Source organism: Pelodiscus sinensis, chromosome 19 (assembly GCF_049634645.1).
Source record: "Pelodiscus sinensis isolate JC-2024 chromosome 19, ASM4963464v1, whole genome shotgun sequence".
Taxonomy (NCBI): Eukaryota; Metazoa; Chordata; order Testudines; family Trionychidae; genus Pelodiscus; species Pelodiscus sinensis.
The window spans coordinates 2,936,936-2,960,734 of NC_134729.1; the positions used below are offsets into that span (position 1 = coordinate 2,936,936).

At 48.2% G+C, this 23,799-nt stretch overlaps 1 protein-coding gene across 12 annotated transcripts in view; it reads left to right on the top strand.

The window, feature by feature from the left end:
• Positions 1-23,799, top strand: part of R3HDM2 (R3H domain containing 2) — a 112,097-nt gene continuing 88,298 nt past the window's right edge. For 9 of the 12 annotated variants that reach the window (XM_075901793.1, XM_075901799.1, XM_075901798.1 and 6 more), the window contains exons 1-2: positions 14-148; positions 16,119-16,262. The gene's annotated coding sequence lies outside the window, so the exon portion shown is untranslated. Of the gene's footprint in view, positions 149-15,234; positions 15,250-16,118; positions 16,263-23,799 lie in introns of those variants that run through there. The other 3 variants (XM_075901795.1, XM_075901807.1, XM_075901796.1) reach the window with 3 other exon arrangements.

Consider the following 23,799-nt stretch of genomic DNA (forward strand, 5'->3'; position numbering starts at 1 on the left):
GACCCCGCCCGGCTCGGTCCCCTCACTCCCCCCCCCGCGGCCTCCCCCGCCCCCGCCCCCCTCCGGCACTCGTCCGCCCCAGAAGAGCCCCCCTCCCCCGCGGGGGGGCGTCAGCGGAGCGCAGAGAGGGAGGGGGGACAGGCCCCAGGTAAGTGAGGCTCTTCCCCTCCCCCCACTTTCTGCCGCGGCGGGGGGGGGGTTGTGCCCCCCCAATGCTGGGGAGGGGGCTGAGCGGTCCCAGGTTGGGGGGAGGGGGCTGAGCGGTCCCAGGTTGGGGGGAGGGGGCTGAGCGGTCCCTGGTTGGGGGGAGGGGGCTGGTCCCAGGTTGGGGGGAGGGGGCTGAGCGGTCCCTGGTTGGGGGAGGGTCCTGAGCGGCCCCCGAAGTTGGGTGGGAGTCCAGGGGCCTTGTTCCCCCCCCCCAGGGCTGGAGAAGGGGGGGCCCCAAGGGGTGAGGAATGACACTTGGGTTTTATGGCCCAGGGGCTGGGGAGACCACAGGTGCTTGGTCAGGAGCGGAGCCCTTTTCCTTTCGTCTGGCCCCGTTGCCTCGGTTGGGCCTGCTGCTTTCGTGTGTGTGCCTAGGTTTGTTGGGGGGGGGGGGGCGCGCGTTGGCTGGTGTTTGCGGTGCTTGTGGCAGAGCGAGGGGGGAGCGTGGAGGGGTTTTCTCATCTGCCAGCTTCCTGAGGTTCCCCCTTGGTTGTGAGCATCCCAGGCAGGTGCCTGACGGTTGAGTCTCCCGCTTCTCTGGCCACCTGCAACTTCTGCAGGAGCTAGGAGCCAGCAGGAGGCTTGAACAGTTTCATGTGGTGTCAGCGCGTAACTGGTCACCTGCATGCGCCAGTTTGCCAGCTGTATTCTGTGACCAATGTCTCTGGCAGTCAGAGGTCAAAGGACGTGTCCAGTTGGGATCTTAAAGGCCTGAAGTTTGTGGTAATGGGTGTGTGTGCGGCCTCTTGCATCTCAGAGAGATTGTCAGGTGTTGTGAGATCTACTGCTGAAAAGTGCTCTCTGTAAGGTATCGCAGTTTGTTAGTCACAAGCTACCTGCACACAGCACTTACAAAAGGCACAAGCCACCTCTGGACTGGACAGCAGCAGTTGGGGATATGGGGAGAGGAATTCTGGGCTTTGAGATGGGAGCAAACACTCTGCTCCTATGAAAAGCATGATGGGGCCTTCAGTATCCTTATAGCACATGGTCTTTGCTTTTAAGAGCTGCTCTGAAAAACACAAACACAATGTTCCTGGCACATGGTTTGTTTGCCATAAGGCTGAAGAGCAGGCCAGACCTCTGTCTGACCAGCTCTTGATGCTTCAGGGAAAGTTTCAAGAAGCCTGTTAGTTATGGAATAAAGTGCTCAAAAAGGAAAGTTTCATCCAAACTGCTGTCAGCCATGGTCTTGTACCCTGTGGCAGGTTTTTATCCCTTACGGTATTTGCTTAATACAATGTTAATGTAGCTATTGCTGTTTTCGCTATTCATATCCAGTCCTCCTTTGAATCCTGCAATGAAAATATCTTTTGGCAGAGAGTTTTGCAGGTTAATGATGTGTTCAATAAATACTTTTATTTGATCAGTTTGAAATTCCTTGCCTTTGTTTAGTTGGATGTGTCCCTGTGATCTTGTGTTAGGAAAGGGTAGATAGGAGCCTCTGCATCATGAGTTATTTTATGAACATCCGTCTCATCCTCTTCTGTCCTCTCTTGAACAGTCCCAGTCTTCCGTGGAAGTCTTCCCAGGCATCTGGTTGTTTTTGATGCCTCTCTCTGAACATCTTCCATACCTGTTTTGAAATAGGGTGACCAAGATCAAACTTGGGGATCTGAAGCCCAGACGGCTGAGCCAATCTCTATGGTGATATGTGGCTCTCATGGCAATTTCCAACCGTGCAAAAGAATCTTTCTGTAGGAGATCAGTCGCCTTGGCCTGTCCAAAGAGTTCCCTAGTTTGAGTTCCGGTGAGTGTCCTGGGCGAGGCCATGCTGGCTACTGGAATAGCGGGTCAAGCTCTTATTATATCATGGCTGGATTATTGCCATAGGATTGCAGTCTCTTCACAGCATGGAGGTTGACTTGATTTCTAGCCTCATTGCTTTAGAGCTGAGCGTGAAACATAAACTTGTGCATACAATCCTTAACAGCTTCTTTTCTATTTGAGTGGTGTTCGGGCCTGCACTTTGGTCTCTGTGTCAGACCTATGGATTTATTACACCTTCTGTGCCCTGGGGAAGCTCCAGTCAAGAGGCTGCCTCCTCTCCTCCTGTGTCAGGAGATGCCTGTCTTACCATATGCGTACCTGTGGTTCACACAGGCTCCTAACTGCAGCGAGAACACCTTGTGTTGGGATCTCCTTGTGGCTAGCAAGTGAACTAGGGCCTGGCCAGCGAGTGGGAGAACCCACAGGAACATGCAGCCAGTAGAGCTGGTGATAGAATTTTCCTCATGGATTGGACCTCCACCAGTGCCCCTGCTTGGCGCTGGGGAGCTGCTGTGGGGGTTATGAAATTAAAACTCCCATCAAGATTTTCAAACGTGATTAATATTTTTGGATGTCCTGCTTTAAACAGACACGTCAAAGGGTCCTGGCTTCCATGGAATAGGTGCTCAGGATTTTCCAATAACCAGTGCCATTTAAGGCATTTCAAGTTGAGTTCCCAGAAATTAAGGTCTCTAAAATCATTGTTACTCACTTCTGAAATGCTTAGGCACAACTGCTTGTGGCCTTCAAAACTGCAGTGGAACTCTCCCTGCCCTCTGAATGGGGCGCATTCAACTCTGCGTCTTGACCAGGTTCCAGTGTAGGAATTCTCGTTCACTTCTTTCTCGTTCACTTTGTGGCCTAAACTGTCTTGTACCACTGCCATGTGCTGTTAAATGGGTGCTGTGTTTGGTCTCTGAGGTGGCTGCATTTCATTGGGGGTCTGTGTGCAGTGATCCTTTCATTAGACCAGCATGAAAACCACCTTACTGACCTCAGGGCCTTCTGTAGTGCACTCTCATTTCTGTAGATATTTATGCTTAGCTTAATGTCTGATCCAAGAGCTGGTCTATACTGAAAACTTACATTGGCAAAGCTAAGTCTCAGGGATGTGAAAAATCCACGTCTCTGAGAGACACAGCTATGCTGACCTAAACTTTAGTGTCACTGATCTAATTACTGCCTCTTGGGAACATGGATTAACTACTGAGATAGGAGAATCCCTCCCATTACTGTAATGAGTTTCTACACTAACGGTTCTCAGCCTGTCATTGTGGGCCTCATATGCAGCTCTCTGTGTGTTACACGAGCATCATCCACATAAGGGATGTGAATGATTATTCGGTTAACTGGTAAAGGCTTACAGGTTCTGATTAACTGGAGCAGCCTCCCTGACCAACCCTCCATTTAATTGGTTAACTGGACAAACATTACATTTAACTGGTTAACCAGTTAAACGGGATTTTACATTCCTAATCCATGTAACATATACACTACCTGTATGGCCCTGAGGATATTTCATAGGCTGCATAGGCCTATTTCATAAGCCAGTGGTTCTCAACTCGTTTCAGTCCATGGACCACCAGGCCAGTCAAAAAATTTTCGTGGACCACCTCCTTTTTGAAACGGTGTGTGCTGACAGATTTGGGTTCTGATAGATTTGGGTATCTCCCAGTCATGCTGGCCCAAAATTTCTCTATGGTAGTCACACCATGTGACCTTGGACAACGTTCCTGTGGACCACCAAAAAAGTCACCATGGGCCACCAGTTGAGAACCACAGTCATAGGCTGATTGGGTTGCGGGTTGAGAAGCACTGGCCTACACTGAAGCATTATGGTGGCTGTGTTTTAAGTGGAGACAGTCTCAGTGTTTGAAAGGAGGCACGTGTATGTAAATGTTACTGCTTTTCTCATTAACATACAAGGCCTGAATGCAGAGCAATCCTTTTAGCGGGCTGCTCCCTAACTCCTCAGGGATATAAGGGGGGGCAGGAGAAAATGCTACTCTTTCCATGGATGTTGCACGGGAGTGGGATCCCTCCTGCACCCTTCATGTAGCTGTCAGCTCTGTGAGGCTGTCTGGTCTGGGGTAGCAGCTTGCAAACCCATCCTCTCCCCCTCATCCTGTATCCTGGTATTCTTGGATCGCTTGGTGTTGCTCTTCCGTGATTCACCTTTCCGTTGCCTGCCTCTCAAGGAGGGGTCCAGTGTCATGATCATCTTGGGAGACAGGGTGATTCAACTGTATCGAGGGCCGGAGCAGTGTCTTCCCCTGTGGGCTCTCCAATAGTCCTGCATTCTTCTCAGCGTGGCTGGTTACAAGGCTTTGCATGAACCTGGTGGGAAACAAGAGCAGCAGAAGGTGCATGGCCTAGAGAGTTCCTTCATTCCTCCAAAGCAAGCTTCCAGCATTCTTAGTTTTTTGGAGGAGCGAGATCTTTAGGATCTTTGCTTGGAATCCAAGGAGCAGCCACCAGCGGGGACATATTTCCTAGCTAATTGTGCTGGGGAGACTGACTCTGGCATTCCTAGAATGGGAGCAGCACCTGGTAAACGAGGGGGCAAATTGACTCCCATGCTTGGGAGAGTGAAGCTTTTTCCCGCCGGCTCTGTTCTTCGGCGAAGGTTCCATATGCGACTGATGCACGTTGGAATCCTTTCCTTCCCTCGCTCTGGGGAGCAGCGTTGGTGTGTTTCAGCCCCCTGCCCAGTTGCCAGAAATGAAACAGACGAGCACACGTGCGTGTCTGCGACTCAAAACACAGCTGGCTGAGCTACTTATAGGCCTTCCAGCCTTCATGCTCCTTTAACCGTTCTCCGTGTACAGAGATTCCACCAGTCGCTGGCCTTGGTTCAATTCTCCTTGTCTCCGACGCCAGCTGAAGTGGTCTTGTTGCACCTGTTGCCTTCACGGCTGGGAATTTAGCCTAGATTTTCAGTCTCCCTTTGAGAATCCAGGCCTGCTTTCTCTAACCATGTAGTATAGCTAAGACCCCTCACTGCTTTATCCACTCCCCCAAATCCATTCTTCTTTTTCTGCCTACTTTCTAGCAAGTATGAATGGCACAACCTCCCTGCCTCTCCTCTTAAATTCATGTTGGCAATCCTTAATTAAGTCATAGCTATGCATGTCCCCAGTACCTTCCTTCAGAGCAAAGCTAGCAATTTGGTAGTTTGCAGCCTATTTGCCTAAATCCTTTGTTAAATACAGATGTTCTCTCCACGTCTCAGCACTCCATCTGTGCCTCCTGTATTTTCAAAGAGCTGTTAAATGTATTTGCTGAAGATTTCTCTGTCTCTTTCATTGCCTCCTTTGGAATGCAAGGGTGGATTCCATCTGGATCTAAAGTTCTGGCAGCTTTTAACTGTTTTTTTTTTCTCTCTCACTTTTAATGGAAGAGAATTTAGATGCTGATGAAAGGTGGTAGGTTGACAGCTCTGGAGACTGAATTACTCTAGCCACCAAACTGGCACAGCCCACGTATGTTTGAGTGGCAGCATCACCCACCAATAAACAGGACTCCAAATGTAGGGGGACAGTAGGAGTATGGGGGTGAGTCTCCTGGCTTCTGGCTTGTCTGGGACTGCTAGCTGTGGCGGTGGGGATGTCTGTCCCTCTAGGAGCTGCTTTGAAATCCTCCAGCTCCTTTCATGCAGGCCATCAACTGGCTGTTAGAAAGGAAAACCTTCTGCTCCTTGGATTTGGTTGCTTAGAGGTGAAAAGGGCTGTACCCCATTCCCTTCTGCTCCCCAGCTGAGACTTGGGGCTGAATCTGAACAAGCACCATAGAGGTGAGTAGTGTAAGGTGCTTACCCCTATCGGCTGCGTGTCCCCTCATCAGCAGGTGTTGCTATTCCGGTTGCATTTTTCCATTCGGTTTGCTTCATGAAGACGGACAAAATGCAGAGCTATTTAGTATCGCTGGCCAATAGTTCAGTAAACTGCTGTCCTCCCATCTGGGGTCTTAGTAAGTTTCGTTCACTCGCTTCTCATTGAGGTCTGAAGTTTGGAATGAATGGCTAGAATCCTAGGTCCCTCAGTCTGTCCCCTGCCGTGCCCACCATTATGTCCATGCTATCCCATGGGAATATCCGCTCCTATTTTGCCCTTACTGATTGACCACCTGGCTGAGCATCAGATGCATGTTGTGCTCGTGGGCTGAATCTTTGAGGACGTCTCTGTCCGTAGTCCCAGGAAGACATTCTTGACTCTGGCCCAGTGAGCAAAGGTTAGAAAGGGGGATGTGATTTAAAGATACCAGCCCAGCTCTGCGATCCCGCTCTTGGTGCCCTGCCCAGACACCGGAAATCCTTGCAGTGGAACAAGGCCGTGCTGTGGCTCTTCCTTCTAGGTATGTGAAATCCTGTTTAATCGGTTAACTGATTAAGCAGGATCCAACAGATGGGCGACCACTCCAGCCTGGCTAGGGCAGCCCCTAGGGGCTGCCACTTCTAACCCTGGAGCTCGCCGGCCCTATCCCATGGTGTGGGGGCCTGGGGTTGCTTCCAGGCACTGGTTAATTGGTTATCAGTAAGCATCACCTAGTAGGGTTATCATGTAACTAGTTACTCGTTCACATCCCTACTTCTTTCCAGTGTAGATATATCCAGTGTGGCCTGTCCCTTTAAGGGCCAGTGGCCCTGGGCTAGCCAGCTCTATTCAGTCAGCCCACTTGTGCCGTAAGTAAATGCATCTTGGCCAGTGGGGCAGAGCAGACTAGGGCTGGGTGACAGACTGAAAGCCCCTGGGCCCAACAAAAGGACTGAGAAGACTGTTGCAGGAGTAGCTCCAGGAAGCAATCTGGACTCCTGGGGGAGGTCCTGCAGTGACTCCAATCCTGGGAAGTCAGGACTCTATCCCAGAAGCAGAGAGAGAGAGACTGGAAGGCACCCTGAAGGGACAGGCCGAAGAGGGGCCCAGCAGGACAGAACCACCTTTCGGGTGAACTTTTATTTGGACATTTGTTACCCCCAGAAGGTGTCCAGAGCAGGTGTGACTTAGCCAGAGGGCTAAATCATGGACAGCAATGGGACAGCTCCAGGGGGGGTTAGAAGTGCTGCAGGGGTCGTCACCAGGCCCTGGTACCCATCGCTGAGGCGATGAGCGGAACTGCTTATACTAGATTTAAGCCGATGCAGTGCCAAAATGCCACAGTGGTTTAGCTCAAAGCGGCGTGATAGCATCCCTTCAGTTACACTGGTACATCTTTGCATGTCTTGCTCTGTTTGACTACAGACAGACAGACTGGAGAAGAGTGTGTTTGGGTATGTAGTAGGGATGTAACGACATACCCTGGTTAAACGTAATGTCTTTACCCAGCGTTTCTCAAACTGTGGGTCCCGACCCCCGCTGGGGGGGTCGTGAGCAACTTAGAGGGGGTCACAAGCAACTGAGATGGGGGTTGTGGTATCATAAGTTTGAGAACCCCTGGATTAACCGATTAAAGGGGGGCAGAGCTGCTCCAGCTCAGCTGGGCTGGAGCACACCCTCCCCCGCCATAGACAGGCTGATCTGACTGTCCGGAGTAGCCCCTGTCCATGGTGGGTCTGATCCAGCCTGGCCAGAGCAGCCCCTGTCCATGGCGGGCCCCAGGAGGCTGGAGCAGCTCCCTGTCCATGTTGGGTGGGGACCTGCTCCAGCCTCCGCTGGTTAACTGGGGTCAGTAAGCTTCTCCCGTTAAGGGTGATGATTGCCAGTTAACCTTCCACATCTCTAGTATCTGGTGTAAATAAAGCAAGTTACGCTATCCAGACCCCGTGTGACTAATTTCTCCTTGGGAAGGAGACCGGCCAGGCTCTGCAGTTCTGCTGCTGGTCAGCATGACTTGGAGGGAAGGAGGTGTTGGAAGGAGCAGCAATATTGCAGAAGATTCAGTATAAATTAAATAAACGTCTGCTGGTTGCACTCCAGTCTGGCCACCACGAGTTGGCTGATGTCCTCAGGGCTTACTTCCCAATGTGACAGTGGCTAAAGAGGGACGTAGGGAATCCTGTGAGGGGAGCTCCTGGGGAGGGGGAGCTGCGGAGTGAACCTATCCCATGCTCTCTCTGCAGTGAGTCCTGTGGCTCCTGCCCTTTGCGGCTGGCTGGGCGTGGCTCCCTGCTCCAGTGATGGCAACCTGGCAGTTAGTGTCACAGTACTGCTCCCCAATGGGAGGAGGGGGCCAGGCGAAATGTGAATGAGTGACACGGTGGCCCTGTGCGCCCTGTGGCGATGCCTCCTACTCAGATTTGGTCTGGTTGCTCTCCATGAGGGTGGGAAGGGCGGGCCAAACCTGAGCAGTGCTGTGACACCGCTGGGGGTAGAGACCTGAGTCCAGCCAGCTCCATGGGACAGCAGCTGCTTCGACGGGAGTGAAGGAGGGTTGGGGTTCCCAGTGGGACAGTCTTGTGAAACATGCGACCATGGAGAGGTGTGCTGAGGTGCTGCAGCGGCCGTGTGTCTTAAGGAAGGATTGGAAAGAGTCGAGGGCAGCAGGCCTGTGGATCTTTTCAGGCAGTAAGGGGCAGGATGGAAAGGTGCGTGGAGAAGTTTGTGAGAAAAGCAGGCGTGTTTGGTGGGGGGCTGGGCCTGCTGGCAAAGCAAAGGGACGATGGGTCAGAGACTGTCTCTCTCTGTCTTGAGCCCCCACTGATAGTCACGTTCCCCACCGACTTTGGCTTCTCTCCATGATATCCAAACACCCTTGTCTGCATGCAGATGCTTTTAGTTCCCCTTATAATAGCGATGCCATTTGTGCTGCTATATTTAAGGTTGTGTCATCACTTCCATTATAAGACCCTCTTTTCAGGGGGAGGTTTCTAATTCAACCATTTAAAAAAAAATCTGTCTGTGGAGTGGAATGCGGCCTGGGAGCGAACGTTCAGCTCTGAAGTTTGTGTTTATACTATTTTACAAGTGTAATTGGTGAAATCCTGGCCAGTCTCATGGCAGCTTTGTCATAGGTTTCAGTAGAGTCAGGGTTTCATCTAGCGTCTTAAAACTCCGTTCCTCTTCCCAATATTTTTGGCTCTCTTAATATGATTGGCCTAGGGCTCACAAGTCACAGAAAAGTCATTTGAGAATTACAGACCAAAAGTCTTTTGGGCACCACATATCTGCACCTCCTTGCAGGGGGAGAATCTAGGATGTTTTCATACAACAGTTTTGGGGGTCAGTTTGACATGGATAGAGAATTTTGGGGATAGTGTGTGCATAGATACTGTATGCAATTACACACACACACACACTAATTATGTGCTTGCTTGTGTGTGCGTGCACTCATGAAGTGTTTAATGGTCTTGTTCTCATTATTTAATCATAAACTTTGAAGGGTTCAATATGCATTTTAAGAAACTCTACATTTTTTTTCAACATCAGGATTCCTCTTGTTTTGGCTTCTTCCTTCTTGCTCGTATTTATACTCTGGCCATGTTTACACGTGAATATTGCACAAGTTTTAACATGATTTTACACCTGTTAAATGAAGTGAATGCAAAGGGCTGAACACTCATTTTACTTTAATCCAGGCTTTTTGCTGTTTGACTCAAGTCAGTTAGGAAGGGGGCTTAAAATAAACTAAAATAAGGGATTTTGTTGTCAGTTTAACTAAGGGCTCATTGACATGAGATAACTGAACTGATTTCCTAGGTTGGTATTTAAACCAGTGTAGAAGGCTGTGGGGATGTTCCTAATTCAGTGTAAGAACATCTTATTTGGTTTAATTAATGTTGTTCCTAAGTGATCAAGGCTCAGTCTTCACTGTGAAAAAAACCTTGCCCAAAGCTAAACCAAAATAAGCCATTCATACCCAAATCTGTGTTTACACAGCCTCTTGCGCTGGTTAAATTCAAGTCTTCAACCAGTGAAACTTCTGCATGCATCAGATTTGTCTCCCTTTCTCTACCCATAGTTTCTGTACTGATTTAGCTATATTGGTACAGTAACTCTGTAAACCAGCTCTTCTGTTTTTGGCTCTGCCTTTCTCTCCCTCCCTCCCCCCATTCTCCTTGCTGTATTCTGTTTCATCTAGCAGCAAAGTAAAATGTGATAAGATTATGATCTTCAAAGTGTCAACAAACAGCTTCTGAGTTTGTGGTCCTTGTCAATTCTCATTGCTATTCATAATGCAAAAGGGACTAACAGAAATTAAACTGACTGCATTGTGTGCCGAAGGTTTCAGAGATCAAGATTTCTTGTAAGTTTCAATTTGCAAATGGCCAGCCATTGCAACATACAATTTTAAATGTCACCTGGAACTATTAGCAGTGTGCAGGAGTTTCCATAGAATCATGACTGGATATTTACTGAACACAAGGATTAAAAAAAAAAGTCAAAGAAGAGTTTCTAGAACTACCTCTCATTCTTTTGAATATCCCCTTCATATGACTGGCTTTTAGTGAGCTGCTATTTTCATGGTAAATCTTAGCAGGAAGCCCGATCTGGTGGTGCAGTTTGGTATTTGAATACCAAAAATAATCTCTAATAATAAATATAAAACAAGTATTGCCAGCATCATATATCTCCGGTCTTTTCCACACATGCAGATGTTGAGCTGCATTTCTTGTCTCAGCTTAGAAGTATTTATTTCTACTGGTGCCTAGAGGTGCCTAGAGATTGGGGTGCCATTAGTCTAGGTGCTATTAATGCATGCAGTGAGAGAGTCCCTGCCCCAAAGAGTTTACACTCTAAGAGGGCAAAGGTTGAGAGGAGGATTTGTTTGCCTCGTGCTACATAAGGGAAGCTGAGGCCAGGAAAGATTAAATGAGGCGCCTATATTCACACAGAAATTTGTGGCACAGCCATGATTTGAAGCCAGATCTCATGAGTTTCAGTACAGTGCTGTAACCACTCAGCTGTGTGATCAGATTTCTGATGCAGGAGTTTCCTGCTTAGTAATTATTCTTACTTCTGTTTGACACGGACAGTTTCTGCTAGTGATCTGTAGTTGAATGCAATGATAAGAATTTCTTTTTATAAGACACTGGTTATTCCATTAACGCCAAGCCAGCAGTGTCACCTATTGAGCATCTGTGATGTGAAATTTCCTTTTTTGAGCTTCATCCTTTCGGTCTTATATTCCTCCCAGTTTTAAGCACATGAGATCTGTTCAACTGGTTTAAAAGCACAGAAAAGCTCTTACCACAAAGTTCTGCACACGATTTGATAGGCTTATGTTCTCGCATGAGCGTCGAGTTGCGCATTCTGCAGTGTTTACTGAAAGCTTGCTAGAAAACATTCACATTTGTAGCCGAAAGACCGAGAAAGAAGAGTTCCCAGGTAGGTAATTCATAGGCACAAAGGTGTTCCTCCCCCTTTGTACTTTCATATTCTCCTGATGCCATTTTCCCTTCGGCCCCAGCACTTGTGGATTTTCACACCCGTTCTCTTTCCCTTTCCATCACTTTCGCTATTTCCCAAAATAACACATCTCTTGTAAATCTTGGCCTAGTGTTTTTTGTTTTGAATAGAAGTCTGGGCATGTTTGCAGAGAACAGCCATGCCTCAGTACTAATGGATGGCCGGGCTGATTCTGAATGTAGTCGGTCAATAGGGGAAGTTGCTGTCATTAGATTTGGGGGCTGTATTCAATATTTTATATTAGTCCAGGAAGAAGAGTGGAAAATACTAATTAACACAGTAGATCTTAATATTGTAATTTGTACTTGTTTCCAGCATTACCTGGGTCCTTCGGGGCAGGGGCTGGCAGTGTGGGGGGTGTAGGACTGGATGTGGGGGGGGATTGAAAGTGAGGGTTGGGAGGTGAGGAGGGGCTCAAGGCATGAGGTCCCATCCCGCACAGGCCTTTTCTCCTCCCCATCCCTCCACCCCTGGCTGCCTGAGGCTCTTTTCTCTCACCCACCTCCAGCACTATAGCCAAGGGCTGGGAGAGGGGGAAAGGGTTTGGGGCAGGGGGCTACTAGCCGGCAAGATGGCGGAGCCCCAACCCTGCTGGCCCCTCCCTTGGTGGTACGGCTGCCCACTGTGGGTACTCAAATATCACAGCCCTCTGAACAGCAGCTCCTCCCTTTGCAAGTTGTGGAAAACAGTCCTTTTCCTTGGGGTTTCCAGTTCTCCTGGCACAACCTCGCCTGACCTAGCTTTAAGTTAGGACAAGAGGAAGCTGCATACCAAATTTGTTGGGCCTAGCTCTTCCCATTAAGGAGGAGTTCTTGAACAAAGGGGGTCTCTCTCACACTCACACTCACACTCACACTCACACTCACTTTTCTATTTATTTTAAATCCATTCTGTCATGCTGCTAACCCAGTTATTCCACATGCTCTTTTTTTGGTATGATCATAGCTATTGATGAAAGACTTGATCCATGTTAGAGTTCCATAGCTAGGCAGATCATTATTTTCTGGGTGAGCTAAATTCTTGAGCTAAAAATGGTTCTAAGAAAGAAGGGTTTATTTTTACTCTCCGAAGTTTTAATCCGCATGGGTCTGATCTGGTGCCTGTTGTAATCAAGACAAAGCTTCCCAGTGGCTACAGGGAACCTGTCTTTTAGAGCCCAAAGCTAATAAAAAGACAAGGCATTCAGACTTCTCTGCTTGCTTGCACTATCTCAGAAGTGGATTTGCAAGTGGAAGTAAGCTCTGTCACTTCACCCAAATGCCAGCTGTGTTTAACCTTTGCCTTGGCCCAAGCCTTTTTAAACATAAAAATTAAGAAGTACATCTGTGACGTGGAAAGTTGGGTGTGGTGTTCTGAAGGTTGCGTTTTATTGGGAATGAAATGGGAGCAGCAGGCCTCTGATGTGCTAGTGTTAGGGTCTGTAGAGGGAGTAGGGATTTTAGATCACACTTTCCACCTGTCGCTAAGCAGTTTAACGGTTGCTCTTCAAGCATAATGCATAAAGAGACAAATAGTTACATTTGCCTTAAAGCAGTTTCCACTCTGCATAATGCTAGTTTCTAATCCTAGAAATGCAGGGCTGGGAGGGATCTCAAATAGGGTCTAGCCCAGTTCCTGCCTTGGGACAGTACCAAGGTTACCTAGACCAGTGTTTCTCAACCTTTTTTTTTTTTTATGAAGTACCCCTTTAAAAAAATTAGAAGTGCCCCCAGTACCTATAGTTTTCAGACACAATTTTTTTCCCCTACCATTGCAACACATTTGTTTAAACAACTTAATCATAGCCAGGAGGGCGATGAAATTTTTGTGTGTAAAAAGTACAAAAATAATAAAGCGCAGTAAAACTTAAAACAAAAATTCAGTTTTCTCCAAATTTCAGTTGTGTTGACGTATCCCCCAGACTTCTCTCGAGTACCAGTCCTCATCCCACTGGTTGAGAAACACTGACCTAGACCACCCTAGCACGTGTTTGTCAAACCTGTTCTGAAATATCTCCAGTAGTAACCGCCCTTTATCTCAGCGGATCTCAGATCTCTTAGGGACAATGAATGTCTAGCAAGCCTGGAAGGCAGGGAAGCAGCAACCTTATTTCACAGGCAGGGAGTCTGAAGCCTCTAGAGAAGGGACTTGGCCAAAGTGCCAAGGGGCAGAGCTGGGAAAAGGAGCAGGAGTCTTGATACTCAGGGTGTGTCTAAACTACTTGGCTTTGTCGATGGAGCCATGTAGATTAGGCTGATCGGCAGAGGGAAATGAAGCTGTGATTTAAATAATCGCGGCTCCATTTAAATGTAAATGGCTGCTGCGCTGAGCCGACAAACAGCTGTTTGTCGGCTCAGCGCGCTAGTCTGGACGCTCCCGCGCCGACCTGAAAGCCCTTTATTGACTCCCCGTTATGCCTCGTAGGATGAGGTTTACCAGGGAGTTCGATAAAGGGCTTTCATGTCGACAGGGGAGCGTCCAGACTGCCCCGATCTGCCGGCAAACAGCTGATCGGCAGAGCAGGGCAGCCATTTAAATTTAAATGAAGCCGCGATTATTTAAATCGCGGCTTCATTTCCCTCTGCCGAATAAACAAATCTATATGGCTCCATCGACGGAGCCATGTAGTCTAGACGTACCCACAGTGTCCTATTCTGGCAGTTAGACTTGGTATTAGGAGCTCTTATTTCTGGCAGCCCCATTAAAAGGGAAAAACAACCCACAATTTGAGATCTGTCTGCTTTGGGTGTCGATATATTGCACGGGTTGAGATCTGTCTGCTTTGGGTGTCGATATATTGCACGGGTTGAGATCTGTCTGCTTTGGGTGTCGATATATTGCACGGGTTGAGAACCGTCTGCTTTGGGTGTCGATATATTGCATGCGATGAAAGAGAAGAGAACTGTTTTGCCTGTAACTTTGGTGTAGCAAGAGTTCCATTGGAATTAGGCACGCTAACCCAGTTGCTGCTTTCTATGAGCAACCTGCCACGTGTCTTCCCAGGACCAAAATACCAGTGTCCATAAGGAACCCAAATAACCCTGATGATTATTTGTGTACCTTTGCTGTGTCTGTCGCGTGAAAAAACTGGTACAGTAGCTGCTGATTCCGTCTTCCTCCGTAATTTAACACAAGGTTATTAAATGCCCTGAGCCCCGTCATTTTCCCTACACCCTTTGGCACAGAAGCTTTTTTTCCCAAAGACTTGGCCATTGTAGACTCTTGAAGTGAGTATCGTAATTAGGCTCATTAGCATCTGTATCAATTGATAATCTAGCGCGAATCCTGATTATTTTTCTCGCTCTGGATGACTGCTTTAAAATCACTCAGAAATTAGCTGCCTGGCAACATAAAGGTGCAGATATTAAAATGAATTGCATGCCTTCCAACTATTTCCATTACCTTGCTAAATTTAGACTAACTAGTGCTGCTGCAGAATTGAGATCTCTGGGGATTTAATAAGAGTCAAGACAGATAATAGCCAGGCTCCTGGAGCAGTGGAGAAGAAAAGTAGCCTCAAATTAGCTTTTTGCATCTGTCATCACAGTTACTTTATTAAACCCAGGTCCTGCGAAAAGGCAGAGCAACATGCGTGCCCATTCACAAAGCTGATAATGCAAACCTCATGATAGCCTTGTCTTGGGGACAGCATGACTTCCCTTTCCTAAATCCTGGCCTGTCACTATTGCTCAGCATCCCGGGCTTTCTTTCTGCTCGCTCCCGAGTTCCCAGGCCCTCCTGTTTTGCAGATTGTCTCCTTGCTGTGCTTTCAGATCTCGGGGGGGGGGGGGCGGGGGGTGCTCACTGGCTGCTCAGCATATGAGTTTTGCACTCCACAGCTTGTTTGGGAGAGCAGTTGAGTTTGTCTTGCTTCTGTCTGTTTCGTGTCTTTAAGCTGCAGTGTTGTTCAGCACAGTGCAGCACGGCGAACGGGAGCTTGGACACCTGACTTGTAAGTCTTGCCTCTGTCAATGATTTGTAGGGGAACTTTGGGCAATCACTTCACCCGTCTACTCCAGTTGTGCAACATTTGCTATGGATGTAAAACAGTGGTGGGAAGCCTGCAGACCACGGAGGTTCCGTGTGTGGCCCATGCCCAAGGTTTCCAGATTCTGCTGATTTTCATGCTCATAGTTTTTTTCATAAGAACAGCAACACTGGGTCAGACCAAAGGATAAACTTAAACTTCATGTGTCCACCTGGGGGGCATGGTGGGAGGTTATGTCTGGATAACAGGTCGAACATTCCCATGCAGCCAAAGCCTTAGAAAGCTCCTTGATTTTAGGCAGCTCCTCAAGCGTATTGCTGCTCAGAGGGAGTTCCTGTTCTGGGCAGGGCGGCAGGTCGTGCTCTGAGCCCTGCAGATGTTGAACCTGGTTTGGGTCTTGGTGGGCAAAGCAGTTTTGAAAGCACTGAAACTTGGACATGGGGAGCCAGCATGATTCAGAGCAGCCAGTGGCTTGGGGGGAGGGAGGGGAATAATGGAGTAGTGATTTAAAAAAAATGTCGGGGAGTCTTTCATTGAAGGACTTAAAAAGGGCTTTTGCAGCATTCATCCTCCCAGCCCCACTGTAGTAGGGGAGCGGGATCCCTGTTTTACAGTGGATAATCTGGAGAAGGGAATTGTCTTGGCCCAGTGAGCCTGGGGCTAGAACCCAAGAGTCCAGCTTCTCGCTGACAGGCTGATGCCCTCCACCGAGCTGAAGTGTTGCCAGCCTGAAAGAGGTGCCTGCAACCAGAAATGTTATAACCAGATGTGCCAAAGTGGCGTCTGATTCCAGGAGCCCAGTTTCAGGGCAGTGGGTCTAATTTTTTTTCCAGAATTGCTGAAAAATCTCCCGCTACCATCAGCTGGAGTTTGGGGGTGCGCAGCACTTCGGAGAGCCAGCCTGAGAGTGTCTGGAGTTGGGACCCCCAAACTAGAGGCTGCTGTTGAAACTTTGACTTGAAGGAACTTCATGTGCAGTAAGTGAAATGAAAGCTCAGCTATGGGGACAAACAATGCCATCTGTAGCAAATCCCTAACTGGCAATTTCCTGCTGTGTTTCTGTGGGGGAAATTACATCAATTATATACAGCCTCTGTGAGGTGTTGTGCTGGAAGCATGATTAATGTGTCCTTGGTAGATAGCAGTTTAACAGTTTTCTACCATAGAGCAGGGGGTAGAATAGGCATTTTCCCTCCACAACTCATGGCCTTTAAAGGGACAAAGTGGTGCAGGTTAGATTAGAATTTAGAGTTAAGCATAATTTAAGATTACAAAATCGAAGAGAAATACAAGTGACTTCATGAACTTTTAGTTTCCCGTGAAAAGTTGCTGTTTGGTGTAACCATTCTCCAGCAATTTCAGCCCAAACATTATAGCCCTAGTGAAATGAACTAAAGCACTACTTTAAAGTGATCTGACCCAAGTGTGTTAGGGAAAATGAGGGTGTTCTGTTTATAAGAAGCACCCATAATCTTTTTCAGGGGACAAGGCAGTGTGCCGTGTTTATTAGGAATGTAAATCCCAATTAATTGGTTAAAGGGTTAAATGCAGTACTACCACTGCGATTGAGAGGGCGGGGGGCCACTAGGGTGGGGCTAGAGTGGCTCCCACCACAATCAGGGGCTCCGTTAGCCTGCCTGCTCCAGACCCCTGTGTGGGGACTGCCCCCGTGAGTCCTGGCCTCTGGGGCTCCCAGTTAACTGTCCAGCCTTTGCCGCTCCAACATGGCTGGCAGGAGAGTGTCCTGCTGGCCTGCCCGGGCTGAGTCCGACCGGCAGGAGTTGGGGCCTGCCAGGGCTGGAGACCCACCTCATGCCCTGCACAGCTGGGGCTGGGACGCTGCTGGGCTGCCCCCAGGATCTGACTGGTGCTGGACTGCTCCCACGTGGTCATGACCAGGGCCTGATGTGCCGTAGGGCTGGGGCCCAGCATGCTGTGGGGCAGGGGCCCAAGCTGGAGTCCCTCCGGGTTGCGGCCGATGGCCCCTGCCTGCCGACCTCATGCAGGTGGAGTCCCTCTTGCCGACGCAGGAGTGGCCCTGCCTGTTGCCCCCGCAGCAAGCTAGGCTCAGCCAGGGCTGCTCAAGCCTGCCGTTGTTGGTTGTAAAACTGGTTACCTGATAAGCACTAGCCCTACTGGAATGCTTCTCAAGTAACCGGTTAGCCTTTTACATCCCTGACTCGCACCAAACAATTTTACAGAAACAACAACAAAAAATTGCAAAGTTGACAAAAAGCGCAACTTAATTTGTGATGCTAACAAGAAGCAAGGGTGGCTGGATTTACTACCATCAATATACTTATATTCTTACATCAGTACAGGTTGGACATCTCTCGTCCAGCGCCCTCGGGAACTGACTGGTCGTGGATGAAGGATTTTGCCGGACCAGGGGAGGTCATTTCTGGCCCCCTTGTTGCCGGCCCCATCCTTGCCCTGTCGTCCCATTGGGCTTCCTGGCTCCAAACTACTGGCCTTTCCACCCGCCTTGCACTCCTGCTCCTCTGTCCCCTCTCCCCGGGCAACACAACAGCTTTCTGGCTCCCTGTGCTGCCCAGCTGGGCCACTGCTCCCCTACCCCCACCCCCTGGCAGCGTGCTGGGCTCCACCCCCCTCCTCAGCGTGCCAGGACACTCTGATCATGGAACAACCATGGTCCTACCAGACCACAGATGCTGCTGGACCAGAAAGTCCCTGTTTATAGAGGTGCAACCTGTATTAAAATATGACATTTTGTCTACAGGGAGCTATTAGAATCTGGGAGCAGCAGCTTTGGTAAAGAATGCTTAAAGTGTGTTCTCAGTGACCTGGCTTGATTTTGAATTCTGTTTCTCTGGGAACAGGTGTGTGGCCCACTCCTCTCTCACGCTTTAAGAACCAATTATAAGAGAAGAATTCTTTCTTTCTACAGGGTCATAACGTGCACAGGGCTCCAGACACACACAACATGATAAAGTGGGACCCTATTCTAGATTAGTCCTTAGGCACGTCATAATAAACCCAATGGCTGTGTCTACACTGTGTCTACAGTTTTCCGTTATAAGTATTTCTGGAAAAAGCGCATCTACATTGGCAGGATACTTTTCCGGAAAAGCACTTTTCCAGTAAAGTGTCCGTGCCAATGTAGACGCGCTTTTCCGCAAAAAAACCCCGATTGTCATTTTCGCGATCAGGGCTTTTTTGCGGAAAAGACTACTGGGCTGTCTACACTGGCCCTTTTCCGGAACAGTTTTTCCGGAAAAGGACTTTTGCCTGAACGGGAGCAGCATAGTTTTTCCGGAAAAACAATGACAATTTTACATTAGATCGTTATTGCTTTTCTGGAAAAGCAAGCGGCCAGTGTAGACAGCTTTCAAGTTATTCCAGAAAAGCAGCCGCTTTTCCGGAATAAGTGGCCCAGTGTAGATACAGCCAATGGTTATTAATACTGACTAGTGTAATACTGACATTGTCTAAGCCAAGAGAGCTGCAGAAGAGAAAACTCCTGCAGTTTCAGTGCTCCAACATTATCTTGGTTAGGAAACTTTAAAAAAAACAAGAAAAACCCACCAAGACTTTATTCTGATGGTGGTCTTAAAAAAAAAAAAAAAAAAAAAGTCTCTGCTTGTAATCTGAGGTGTGTGTGTTCATTAGACTTAGACTTCTGGCTCTCGGGATGGATGGGTTTTATTTGTTTAGCCCTAGCCAGGGAATCAGGAAGTCTAGATCCAATTCCCACCTCTGCCACAGAGATGCCTCAGGATGGTGACTTTTAGGAAAGATGGGTCAAATTGGAGAGAGTCCAGAAGAGAGCAATAAAAATTGTAAAAGGGTTAGAAAACCTAGCCATTGAGGAAAGGTTAAAATCTGGGTGTATTTAATCTTGAGCAAAGAAGTCTGAGCAGAGGATCAGATAAGTCTTTGCACATGTTAAGGGCCATTATAAAGAGGCCGGTGATAAGTTTATTTTCAGCGTCCACTGAAGGTAGGACAAGACATACTAGGATTCATCTGCAGCAAGGGAGATTTAAGTTGGATATTAGGGAAAAACTTGATAACTCTTAAGGCCTTGTCTGTTTATCTGGAGATCGATGCTCTGGCGATTGATCTTCTGGGGTTCAGTTTAGCCCCAGTAAGGATCCACTAAATCCATGCTGATGGTGCCCCGTCAACCCCAGTACTTCATGGGGGTCATGAGGAGTAAGGGAAGTTGACAGGAGAGTTTCTCTCACCAACCTCCCACAGTGGGGACACCACAGTAAGTCAAGGGAAGGTATGTCCTCTCCAGCTACACTATTCTTGCAGCTGGAGTTGCGTACCTTAGTTGACTCTTGTGTAGACCTGGCCATCCCCATTGTAGATAAGCACTGGGATCCCCATTGTAGGAGGTTTTTAGAACAGATTATTGGACGAGCGCCTGTCAGAGCTCGTCTAGATTCACTTCGTCCTGCCTCAGCCGGGGGGCTGGACTTGATGACTTCTTCAGGTCCCTTTCAGCTGGACGTTTCTGTGATTCTGTGTCCTCGGGCAAATCACTTCTCCTCTTTGCCTCATTTCCTCATCTGCGTAAGGTGGCCCGGTACTGACTGTTCTCATGGGGGTGTTGAGCTTGTTGATGTTTGTAAGGTGGTCAGGGGCTGCAGTGAATGGGGAAGTGGTGTCTATATATTCCTAGATAGATCTTGAGATTTCCCAGTCTTTAGCACCTGGTCCAGTAATATTAAAAAGTAAAAGGAGAAGGAGAACCCCAGGCCATGGCAGCTGGAACCTCACCAAGGTCCTGAAGAACGTGTCACTGGTGTAAATCTATGGGATGTTAAAAGGTGTAAATTTAAGTACCCCCCATCATTAGCACCTTCCCTGACCTAGGCAGGCGCAGCCTGGGATGAGCCAGTGGGCTCTTGATGTAGGGCCTCAGTGACAGGCTGGCACCTCTTGGGCCCAGCATCAGGGCACCACTGTAGCCTGTCCTGGTGCAGGACTTGAATGGCAAATCTCCCCCAAATTAACGCACTCCTGACTGAGTTATAGACTGATGGCTGTGTGTCTCAGTGCACTCTCCCCTGGAATATTGGCGAAGGAGGATTTCTTCCCCCCATCTGAAGGAAAGGAGCCTTGTCAGATACCTCTCAAAATAATGTTGGGGTTGCTATTCAGCCTTCTCCTGGGAGTGCCTGAGGTGAGGGGGAAAATCTCTTCTTCTTAAGCTTGTCTTGGTTCAGAATGTCCAGTTTCTTTGGAAACAACCCCCGCACCCTCCCCTGCTGTCTAAGCCCTAGTGAACCTGCTGAAAAGACAACCTGACCTACTTCTGGCTTTTGAATACGTCAGCAAAGGTGAGGCGTTCTCCTGCTGAGCCTTGTTTGCGTTCCTGAGTGTGGGCAGCAGCCACAGAAGCATTGATCAGATTTCCAAGACTTGCGTGGTGTCAGAATGCTGGGATTCCCTTGTATACGTCTTGTCAATAGGGCACATGCTGATGTGTTATTCTGTAGGAAGCCCGATTTCATTATGTATTGGGAGCGCATACTGGGTTTGTGCTCTGCAGGCTTACTCACTGCCGACTCCCATTGAATTTCTCTCAGATGATTATTGAGTGTGGGCAGAGGCAGCCTACCCATTAGACCAGCTCTCTGATATTTTTTTAAATGAAGTTTTAAAATTTTGCTATTGCTTTGACATCATTTTCTGTGCAAGTCTAATTTCTCCTGAGCCGAGTTTAGACACAGAACTCTTTTTATTATGGGAGATGTCTCCTCCTGCCTCAGAAACTGACCTGGCTTGTAAGACTTTGTGCTTCTTATCCTGTGTGACTTGTTTTTGTTCCTCCCCATCCTGAAACAAATTGGATGTGTGTATCAAACCTGGCCACATTCAGAATGATTTGGCATTGGGGGACAGACTTGGTAGCACACATAAGATGATGTCTACACAGCAAAAGCTTGAATCCAGCTAGGATATTGCATGTGGCTTGCCTGGCTCAGACTCTGGATTATGTCACCGCAACTGTTATGAGTCTAGAACAAATATGTTCATGGGCTTATCTACACACACACGTTGTACTGCTTTAACTACACTGTCAAAGTGGCACAACACCCCTTTTGTGGATGCAGCTGTACTGGTGTAAAATTGTAGCCTTTTCCCAAAAGGAAAGGCAAATACGGTTTGTGAGTCTATGCGTCTGATGACGCAGTTTGTGAGTCTATGCATCTGATGACGCAGTTTGTGAGTCTATGCGTCTTTGCCCATGAAAGCTTATGCTCCTACACTTCAGTTAGTCTATAAGGTGCCACAGGACTCCTCGCCGCTATGGCACCTTTGTAACTCATGTAATTGCACCCATACTGTCATGGTAAAAATTCACAACCCTCACTGTTCTAGTTATACCAGGACCAAAGCTGTTTGGAGAGCAGCCTGTGGAAACCATCAAAATGCTTTGAGGCTCTTGTTTGGAAGTTGCTGTAACACTGTCCTTCCTATTTTACATGTCATAAAGTGACTCTCCATCACTGGAGCTATTTAAGAGCAGGTTAGACAGACGTCTATAAGGGATGATCTAGACCAGCGGTTCTCAAACTTTTTGGGCTCTGGAGCCCTTTACATGTGTAAAACTTTGTGCGGAGCCCCAGCGGTCCACTGATTGTATGTGTTGTACCAGTCGATGTTTCCAGTTTGTCAACCTTGTGGAGCCCCTGGAGATGTCTCGCAGAGTCCAAGGGGCTCCGCGGAGCACAGTTTGAGAGACACTGATCTAGACAGTGCTTGGTCCTGCCGTGGGGGCAGAGGACTGGACTCGATGATCTTTTAATGTCCCTTCCAGTTCTAGTGTTCTGTGATTCTATGATATAGTAGTGGTGGGGAACTCAACATAAACCTTTAAGGCTTGTCCTGCAGGCAACAAGAGACATTTTCACACTTCTGCAGCTCAGTGTAATTAGTTGTCTGGGATTGCAGGCAGGCGGGTTTGTAAAATTAAAAAAATCCAGAAACAAAGGCTGGTTCGTGCCTTCTCTGTAGCTTTGTCTAATGATGGTGCTAATAGAAGTAAGTGAGCTGGAATATTATTGGAAGCAATCAATGTTCCTGATCAAATAGAGGATTGTAGCCATTCCAGGAGCCTCTCGTGGTTATAGCAAATCCAAGTGGCTCAGATTGCTAGGACGGTGAGTATTCCCAGGCCTGGTGTGTGTTACTGTCTTGTGCTCCGAAGGAACCTATCTTATTTAAATGGCAAAGCAAGCGAGGGAAAAACGTTCTTAGTTTAGTTTAGGTTTCCTGGCTGAGCCATCGTCTCTTCAGGGCAGGGGTATTGGCTTCCCCCTGGGCTTGTCTGCAAAATGCCCAGCACGTCTGCAGTGCTATAGACACAATGCATATTTCATTACTTTATATATAGCAATTCTCCAGGGCTCTGAGGCTCCCTCTGAATAAGCCCAGGTGTCTCCAAAGGCACAAGTCTGCCAGTGACGTTGATCACTGGTTCCTCTCAACATTTTTCTTTTTTGAGTGACTTGCAACTCCTCCCCCCAGCTTTTTAATGTCACATAGAATACTTTAAAATTACAGTGGCACAAAAAAGGACCCTTCCCCTAAAGCACAAAACTGCCTCTCTACCCACAGCGGGGACGCTTGGTGATTTGTATTAAATTGTTCAGTTATCCTCTCATGCGATCTCTGGTTAAGCTCTGGTTAAGATCTCTGCTTGACAAGAGCTGGGGCTCATTTCTCTTACATCTCAGTCACCAGTAGGGATGTCATTGGTTAAGTGGTAAGCATCACACTTACCAGATGGTGTTTACCTTTACTGGTTTACCAGTGGGCCAGCCGGGCCAGAGTAGCCCCCCACCCGATGCAGGCGGGGGCTGTTTAAGCCTGGCTGGGCCACTGCACTGCAGAACAATGTGGCAGGCCTCGCCTGACCAGAGCAGCACCTCTGCCCTCGGCAGGCCTGGCTTGGCTGGAACAGCCTGTGTGAAATGGTGAACCGGTTAAATGTAATGTTTAACTAGTGAGCAGATTAAAGGGGATTTTCCATCCCTACTCACCAGTGAACATTGATCTTTTTTTGACAGAAGGCTACCTCATTGTGGCACCGAGGTACTGAATCTGGGTAGAAAATGGGGGAGGGACAGGACCAGAGAAAGGTCAACCAGAAAAGTACCATCAGGATCTTCTTGGCCTCGATTAAAGCCTGGCTACTTCCAGAAGTTTGCACATCGGCTGGCGACAGGTTCAGCTAGAGAAATGGGTCAGTTACAGTGGGGGGAAATAAATCTCTGTTGCTGCTTCACGTGGATAATGTGCCATTTCTCTGCCTCTGTCCTTTAACGATGCAGCTCCAGCATCTGACTGAAGCTACCCAGTGCTTTTATTTCGTTTCCTGTGACTCGTCTGAGCGTAGGATTTTCCTGAAGAGAAGGGTCCGTGCATAGGACATGGGCTTCACATGTGAGGGCCACGTAGGTACAGAGGCAATGGTGGTGTTTGGTTTTAGTAGGGATGTTAAAATGCACGTAACTAAGTAACCGTGTAACTGCT